Source organism: Lactuca virosa, chromosome 3 (assembly GCF_052849685.1).
Source record: "Lactuca virosa cultivar CGN04683 chromosome 3, Lactuca_virosa_CGN04683_v6, whole genome shotgun sequence".
NCBI classification, from domain to species: Eukaryota; Viridiplantae; Streptophyta; class Magnoliopsida; order Asterales; family Asteraceae; genus Lactuca; species Lactuca virosa.
Genome location: NC_136428.1, coordinates 152,692,513 through 152,700,183, shown reverse-complemented (window position 1 = coordinate 152,700,183; position 7,671 = coordinate 152,692,513).

Sequence of the window (7,671 nt, the reverse complement as noted above, 5' to 3'; positions counted from 1 at the left end):
AGCAGGATCACTTAGTCGAAGGTCTATTTGGTTTTAGTTATATATAATTTGTGTACACTATGTGATTTTAAGGGGGATCTGGCACAAATCTCATTATACAAACTCATTCCAAATGTTACTATTAAATTTATGGCGATTGTTTACTTGTATTAGTAGACTTCCACTGTAAATCGCTTAATAGAACACTATAACTGTCAGGATGAGATATATCTCATTCATTATCACCTGACTCTTGACCACTATAGAGGACTTATTGTTACTTTCTCTTTAATCATTATAGAGAAAGATGCCTCCAAAGAAGTCCAACGGGAAGAAAAACAACACTTCGAAGAATCCACCACCGCCACCACCACCCCAATTTGACCCTGCTGTCTTCCAAGCAGCAGTAACCGCCGCTTTGGCTGCCGCCATATCGTAGATCAGTACAAGCGACACTAGCGGATCGGGTAGTGGTACCAATCCTCTTAACCTCGGAGGTAGCCAAGGACACCCGAGAGAGTGTTCCTATAAGGATTTCACAAATACTAAACCCAAATCTTTCGATGGCACTGGAGGTGTCATTGCATTAACCCGTTGGTTCGAGAAGACCGAATCAATATTCGAAATTTGTGCGTGCCCTGAATCCAGCAAAGTGAAATTTGCAGCATGCACCTTCAACGATAGAGCTCTAACTTGGTGGAATAGCCAAGTCAAATCCCTGACTCTCCCGATAGCCAATGCTATGAGTTGGGACGATTTGAAGGAACTAATGTTAGCTGAATACTGTCCGAGGGGTGAAATGCAAAAACTAGAGCAGGAGCTCTGGAATCTAAAAATGAAGGACTCCGATGTCGCTGCTTACACTGCTAGGTTCAGTGAACTGGCTCTTCTGTGTCCCAGGATGGTCACCCCGGAGAGCAAGAAGGTTGAAAGATACATATGGGGATTGACACCCCCAACTCAAGGGAATGTCTTAGCTACCAAACCACTCACTTTTGACAGTGCCAAGCGTTTGGCACAGACCTTGGTGGATCATGGGGATCGCCACAACCCTGTGACTGTCATCCCTGAACAGCCCAAAGAGGGTGGCAGTAAAAAGAAGTTCTGGAACAAGCGGAAAGGCCAATCTTCGCAAGAGCCCTCCAAGAAACAGCAAATAGTGGCAGTCCATGTTGCTACCATTCTTGCTGCTGTTCCCACTACTCAAGCACCTACCAATCGATATGCTGGAAACCTTCCCCTGTACAACAAATGCAACTTCCACCACCACGGGCCTTGCCGCGAGATGCAATTCTCCAACTGTAACAAGATGGGGCATACAATCCGCTTCTGCAAGACGCCAGCGCAGCCCAATGTTCAAACCCCCGAAGCTGGAATAGGCCAGGCTTGCTATGGGTGTGGCGAAACCGGTCACTACAAGAGGGATTGCCCGAAAGCAAGAAACGCCGACAATACGGGAAGGGTACTTGCGATGGGTCAAAAGGAGGCAGTAGCGGATCCCACCGTAGTCACGGGTACGTTCCTCTTCGATAACTCTTATGCATGCATTCTATTTGATAGTGGTGCAGAGAGGAGTTTCGTTAGCCATAAATTCAAACACTTACTCAAACACAAACCACAACCACTAAACGAAACATTCACCATCGAGATGGCTAACAGGAAGAAAGGGAGCACTAACGACATATTCATAGGATGTACTCTCATTCTAAATGACCACTCTTTCTCAATTGACCTTATGTCGGTCTCCATAAAAAGCTTCAACGTCATTATTGGCATGGATTGGTTAAGTCCTAACCGTGCTGATATCCTTTGCTATGAAAAAGTCATTCGCCTCAATCTGCCAAATGGCGAAGCCTTCGTTATCTAAGGCGACAAACTCAGTGCGAACCTTCGCGTCATATCTTGCATCAAAGCCCAAAAATACCTGCGAAAAGAGTGTCACACATTCTTAGCCCATGTAGTAAATGAAAAACAAGAAGTTAAAGACGTCGAGAGCATCCCCGAAGTCTGTAACTTTCCTGATATCTTCCATGAAGATCTTCTAGGAGTCCCTCCTGAACGTCAAGTCGAATTCCGAATCGACTTGATCCCTGGAGCTACCCCCGTATCGTCTTGCACCAGCGGAAATGCAAGAATTATCCAGCCAATTAAACGAACTGCTCATCAAAGGATTCATTCGACCGAGCTTCTCTCCATGGGGAGCATCGTTCCTGTTCGTTAAGAAGAAGGATGGATCTTTCCGAATGTGCATAGACTATCGCGAACAGAACAAGCTCACTATTAAAACCGATACCCTCTTCCGCATATAGATGACCTCTTCGATCAACTCCAAGGAGCCAGTTACTTCTCAAAGATAGACCTGAGATCGGGGTATCACCAGTTACGAGTCCTTGAGAATGATGTTCCCAAAACAGCATTCCGAACTCGTTATGGTCACTACGAGTTTGTAGTAATGCCCTTTGGTCTATCCAATGCACCCGCGATATTCATGGATCTAATGAATCGGGTGTGCCGACCCTTCCTACAAAAATTTGTGATAGTATTCATAGATGATATACTTATCTATTCACGAAGCGAGGAAGAACATAGTTAGCACTTGAGACAAGTTCTAGAAACATTACGGGCGGAGAAGTTGTTCGCGAAATTCTCAAAGTGCGAGTTTTGGATTAGGAAGGTAATTTTCCTTGGTCACGTGGTCAGCGAAGAGGGCATACACATGGACCCTTCCAAATAAAGGCAATCGAGAACTAGTCAGCACCGAGAACGCCTACAGAAATCTGCCAATTCTTGGTTCTTGTTGGCTACTATCGCAAATTTATACAGAATTTCTCCAGAATCGCTAAACCGCTTACTACCCTGACTTAGAAGGGTGCAACTTTTAATTGGGGAGAAAAGCAAGACACCGCGTTTCAAACACTGAAGAAAGCCCTGTGCAGCGCACCTATCTTGTCTCTTCCAGAAGGGACAAAAGACTTCGTAGTCTACTGCGATGCATCCAATCAGGGGCTAGGTTGTGTACTTATGCAGCGAGGAAAGGTGATTGCCTATGCCTCGAGACAGCTAAAGGAACATGAAGTCAACTACACCACTCATGATCTTGAGTTGGGAGCTGTAGTCTTTGCACTAAAAATCTGGAGACATTACCTGTATGGTACCAAGTGCACTATCTTCACTGACCACAAAAGCCTCCAACGCATATTTGACCAAAAAGAACTTAACATGAGACAGGGACGATGGGTAGAGCTACTCAATGATTACGAATGCAAAATTCGTTATCATCCCGGTAAAGCCAATGTAGTAGCGGATGCCCTTAGTCGAAAGGAGTACTCAGGTCGGAGGGTGAAGGCACTAACTATGACAATCCATTCACATCTGTCCACACAAATCAAGGAGGCTCAGTTAGAAGCCTTGAAGCCAGATAGTGTGGCAGATGAAGCCTTAAGAGGAATGGAAAAGAACTTAGAAATCAAGGGTGACGGAGTTCGTTACTTCATGAATCGAATCTGGACACCGAAGTTTGGTGGTTACAGAGATGTTGTCATGAATGAAGCCCACAAGACTCGATACTCCGTTCACCCAGGCTCAAATAAGATGTAATTGGATCTCAAGAAACTCTATTGGTGGCCAAACATGAAAGCAGAGATCGCTACCTACATGGGAAAGTGCCTAACTTGTGCCAAGGTTAAGGTAGAATATCAAAAGCCCTCAGGTTTACTTCAACAGCCAGAGATACCTGAGTGGAATTGGGAACGGATTACAATGGAATTCATAACCAAGTTACCCAAAACTACGAGTGGTCATGACACTATCTGGGTAATCGTCGATAGATTAACCAAGTCCGCCCATTTCCTACCAATCAAAGAAACAGACAAGATGGAGAAGCTAACTGGAACTTACATCCGAGAGATAGTACGACTGCACGATGTGCCAATATCTATTATTTTGGATAGAGATAGTAGATCCACCTCGCGATTTTGGCAGTCACTTCAGAAGGCTCTTGGAACTAGGCTGGATATGAGCACGGCCTACCATCCTCAAACTGACGGGGTAGAGTGAGAGAACCATCCAAACACTAGAAGACATGCTGAGAGCCTGTGTGATCGACTTTGATAAAGCATGGGATACCCATTTTCCACTTGTCGAGTTTTCATATAACAACAGCTACCACTCTAGCATCAAGGCTGCCCAATTTGAAGCCCTCTATGGTCGTAAGTGTAGATCCCCTCTGTGCTGGGCTGAGGTGGGTGACGCGCAACTAGCTAAAGGGAAGTCCCTGAAAACACTCTCACTGGCCCGAAAATCATTCGAGAAACCACAGAAAAGATCTTACAAATCCGAGAACGACTAAAAGCCTCTAGAGATAGACAAAAGAGCTATGCAGACAAGAGATGAAAACCTATGGAATTCCAGGTTGGTGATCGCGTTCTGTTGAAGGTCTCACCCTAGAAAGGCATGATACGCTTTGGAAAGCGTGGAAAGCTAAATCCAAGGTACATTGGGCCTTTCGAGATTCTTGCTAGAATCGGCCTGGTAGCTTACAAACTCGGTCTACCACAAGAACTTAACAACGTACACCCTGTCTTCTACGTGTCAAATCTAAAGAAGTGTCTATCCGATGAGACTCTTGTGATTCCACTTGATGAAATCGAGATAAACGAGAATCTTAACTTTGTGGAAGAACCTGTGGAAATCATGGATAGGGAAGTCAAACGAACGAAACAAAGTCGCATACCAATAATGAAGGTTCACTGGAATGCCAAGCGGGGACCTGAATTCACTTGGGAGCGAGAGGATCAAATGAGATAGAAGTACCCGCATCTTTTTCCTAGTCCATGATGTATTCATTTTAGAAAGAATTTCGGGACGAAATTCCCTCGAACGGGGGGATAATGTGACAACCCGATACTTTCCAAGTCAACAAAAGTCAAATCCGATAAATAAAATCCGAGTTTTATTTTTTTCGTTAAGTTCGTGAGGGTTGGAAAATAATTTAAATTATATAAATAATGTTTATATAAGTTTTCAGAATAAAATACACTCGAAAAACCAAGATCTTTCCCTCGAAACTGCAAACCCTCGCACAGAAAACCGTTTTCGGCCGAAAACCTTCTGACCGAAAACAGATATCGGCCAAAAACTCTTTTCCGGCCGTAAACCCAACCGTATATAAGTTTTTCACTCGAAAACTTAACCATTTCTCACCTTTTACACTCGAAAATACTCTCATTTTGCTCCCAAGGATCATCCAAGAACATTTAAATCTTCAAGAGAAAACCTTCAAATCTTCATATTTTCACCAAGAACACCAAGAACATCCTTCAAATCTTCAAGTGACCGAAAACACCCAAGACCGAAAACCTGTGTTCGGCCGAGAACCCCTTTTGGAACCGAGAACCTATTTTCGGCTGAGGTTTAGGACCGAAAACCCTCCTCAACACTTGTACAATTCTCGGTAACTACTCTCAACACGAAACAAGTGTTTTCTAACACTTTAATTAATGGTTTCGCTAATTTAAATATAATTATGTGCTTAAATATTATTAGGATACCATTAGTTCCGCGTACGCCAACTCGAGGATCATCCCTACAGTTCCACTATCCCAATTCAAACACGCACTAGAGGTGACTTCATACCCCTACACTTTTACTGTTTTCAATGTTTTTAGGGGGGGATACAAGTAAAACACAAGGAATTCTGTGTTTTTATACAAACAATTTCAAACAGTTTCAAAACCATTGCAATTGATCCAAACAGAGAATTCACTACATTTCATAAAGATAAATATTTATTTTAACCCTTTTGTACCATGTCGAGCATAATGGTGTTTTTCCTTCATACATCTAAATTGCAAAAGTTTTCAGTACAATACAGATCATACAATTAAACTGTAATTAGTATAGTTTGGGAACACTACATTACTTTTACCAAGTACAATACACGAAACAAGAACATACATACAAACTATAATAGGTATAGTTGGGATACATTACACTATTTTACTAGTTCAAGAACATTATTCAGAAACAAACATATAAACTATGGTAGATATAGTTTATGGAACACTACACTATTTTCCTTGTACAATGATGCATTACTAAATAATTATTTAAGTATAATTATTTTACTTTACAATACATTAGTACAAGGTTATACATAAATTTTCAAGTACAAGAGAACACTACAACACTACACGTAAACTAGTTAATACAGGGTTGTGAGACACTACTTCAATTGTGTCCATCAGGTCACGGAACAAAATCCTATACAATATAACCAAAGTCTTCTGGAGGGAGAGCGTGAGATTTATGTATAGATCTATATGGGACTGACAATCCCACACCTGAACTGCTAGCTACAGTAAGGCCGACATGCTTGGGGTGACAAATGTCATAACTTTCAGACGCCTGAAGAACGTCGTAGAGGTCACTAGGTCATATCAATCATGGTTATATGAAACTCACAATAGTATTAACTAAAACATTTGTTTACGGGATTGAAACTACTTCAATAGTTTTATTATAATTAATGAAACTATAGTACACTACTATACATTACAGCTGGTGGTATCCATGTTTTCATACAAAGGTTTTCATACCGTACTCTACTATACATTACAACTGGTGGTATCCATGCTTTCCTACAAAGGTTTTCATACAGTACACTATTATGCATTACAGCTGGTGGTATCCTGGCTTTCATACAGTACACTACTATACATTACTACTGGTGGTATCCAGGTTTTCATACAAAAGTTTCATTACAAACATTACTACAATACACTACTTTCCTAGTATCAAGTACACTAGTACTACATATAATAATTCAGAGTACAGTAAGGAATATACACTTTGGTATTAAGGTCTAAGACTACTTTTCATTACTAAAGAAAATATTGGATTTTCTGAAGAAACATACTAACGATTTCAAAGAACAAATACAAGCTTTCCATTTCAAAATCATGCTTATGAACTCACCAACTTAAATGTTGATACACTTTCAAAACCACTTGTATTCTCAGGGAACCGGTAGACAGGTACACCCACAATTTTTGAGAAGACGGAGCTTTTAGAGTCGCGTCTTTTATACTTTTGTTATACATTTTGATGTCATACAAACAATGTATCGAACAGATGTAAATCCTATATTCTATTAATGTAATGGTTGTGTTTGCTTTGATTACTATTATGCAATTGTTATGATATTGTACATGACGTCCTCCGCCCCCGAACGTTTCTGCCGTTCCGGTTTGGGGGTGTGACAATTGATGCAATGGAATTAGTTAAGATTTGTCTTATTGAATATATTAACTTTTTATTCTAATATGACATTGTATGAAACTACATCCTTTAGTTATGGTTGCAATGAAAATATGAAATATTTTTTATATTTAACTTTTTAGTTCTTTTGTTCTAATGTGACATTATGTGAACATGTATTTCATCATAGATTATGGATTAAATTTGCAAACATTACACCTCTTAGCAAGGTCTTAAACATTTGATTATAACGTTTAAATTTCATAATATTTGTCAAACTACATTTCATTATAGTATCTAAATTCAATTATAACTAATCAAAGTAAGGACCTAAAAACATACATGACAAAAAAAACAACCAATATATTTTTATGTTTAAAAATGTTTTCTTGATTTCATCAAACTCTTTTCTTATAACCAAAACCTCAACATCGA